This window comes from Amblyomma maculatum, chromosome 4 (genome assembly GCF_055883805.1).
Source record: "Amblyomma maculatum isolate TAMU_Amacu chromosome 4, ASM5588380v1, whole genome shotgun sequence".
In the NCBI taxonomy this organism is placed as follows: domain Eukaryota; kingdom Metazoa; phylum Arthropoda; class Arachnida; order Ixodida; family Ixodidae; genus Amblyomma; species Amblyomma maculatum.
In genome coordinates this window covers 124,525,374-124,527,271 of record NC_139347.1, presented here as the reverse complement: position 1 = coordinate 124,527,271, position 1,898 = coordinate 124,525,374, and positions in this window count along the sequence as shown.

The window sequence follows — 1,898 nt, the reverse complement described above, 5'->3', positions numbered from 1 at the left end:
GATAGGTGAAAATAAAAGAAATATATACACTATGGTACAGTACACAGTAGTTTGCGTGAGGCCCACCCGCAAACGTTTTAGGTCACTGAGCACTCGGCACATCGGGCGGGCCTCCGCAATAACTCTGCGTCCAGGCAACTGTTCACAACGCACGCACTGGCACACTGTACAAAACACTGACGGCTGTCGTGGGCGATCGGCCGTTATTTCAGTCACAGCGCGCACTATCTGGCGAGGTGAAATAGGCGGGTCATCAAGCCCGCCTGTTCGATATACTCACACAGGCTCACGTGTGTTCGCTCACGGACGCGCGCACTGCCCGGCGGCCACAGGAGCACAGCTACGCTGTACGGGATTACCCCCTGCGCTCTGTAAGCCGCCAGCAACTCACGTCGTGGTTCGGCTAGCGCGGCGCAGTGCAGTAGAAGATATTTCGAGAGTTTCTACCGCGCCACAGCCGTCACACACGTCACTGGTGGCAAGTCCGTGGCGCATCCGTTGTTCCCCAGGCCACACACATCCAATGCGTGCAAGGAGAATCATCGCGCGTTGCAGCCGAGTCAGCGAGCGGCCGCTGGCACTGTGAATGCGCTCACCTCTTGCGATGCGTGGGTCGGGGTGCTGCGTCCGGAGGTAGTCGATTACCGCACGCACGTCCTCCAAAGCGAGTTGCTCGTCGCTAGGAGGGAGTTCATGTGCTGCGGTCGCGAGCTCGTCGGCACGTTCGTTGCCCTCTATGCCGCAGTGCCCGGGGATCTAATGTACCCGTATAGCGCAGCCGCGCTCCGCCAAGCCACGGCCGCTCGAGTGCGCTTCCATCGAGCGGCCGTGTCTCTGCGCACTAGCACTGAACATTAAGTTATCGGTATCGGGATAGAAACTGCCTTTTCTTCCTCGTTATTAGTCGCTGTCGCACCCAGGCAGTTGTCTCCGCTTTGTCCAGGCGCACATCGTGGCTTTCGGCAGAAGATTATTATGAATGAACTGTTCGTTAAAACTACATAATTGTTTTAAGGTGGATATGAAATGGGTATGTTTATTTATAGTTACATGAGACGACTAATGCCCCAAATGACGCTTGGTTGTTTCTCTATTGAAGCTTGCGTGGCTTGCCTTACGATTCTGGGCAGTCTTGTGTCGCTTTTGATTTTGCAACAATATTCTTATCAGCACAGCCTGAAGCCTTCGTTTCTTAATTCTGCATTGCTGAATAATTAATTTATCAATTGAGTGAACTGTGGCGGCGTTTGGGTGAATCGATTAACCATGTTAAGATAGCGAAAACGCTCAGAAATGAAACTAAATAAAAGAGATACCTGATGCGCCCCGATCTGTTGTTTATTTCATCTTGGGTACATAGCCGCCCAAATCTGAGGCCCTTAGTCTAGATTCGCTCAATCTGCTGCAGACCCGCATTGCCGGTATAATGGTATGCATAAGTGGTCCAGGTCCCCGTTGGGAAAGTTATCGATCATCAGCTGGAGAAAGTTGTTAGTTTTCAATCCTTCATTATACGGCAACTTTAATAACAAAATGTCTGCATTTTATGAAACGCGCTGAAGATGCACTGCATGAAATAATTCTGAAATACTTCTGTTTAGAAACCTGAACGACCGATATCTGTAACCAGTTCATCAAGACAACTCTCATGGAGATAATCTTTATTGTGGTGAATTTTCATTTTAGTTTTGAATGTTTTGAATGTTTTGTTCAGGCCTTTTTATTTCACTCTTTAAAATAGTAATGCTAGAGTCTTCTGTCCAAAATTCCAAAATTTGTAATTTTAAGTTTCCTTCTTTCTAGTCTGTTTACATCTTGAGCATGCATTTCAACAGACCTGCTTCAGTCGATAACTTGATAAAACTCTGCGGACTGATCGGGTGAGCAATACGAAGTTA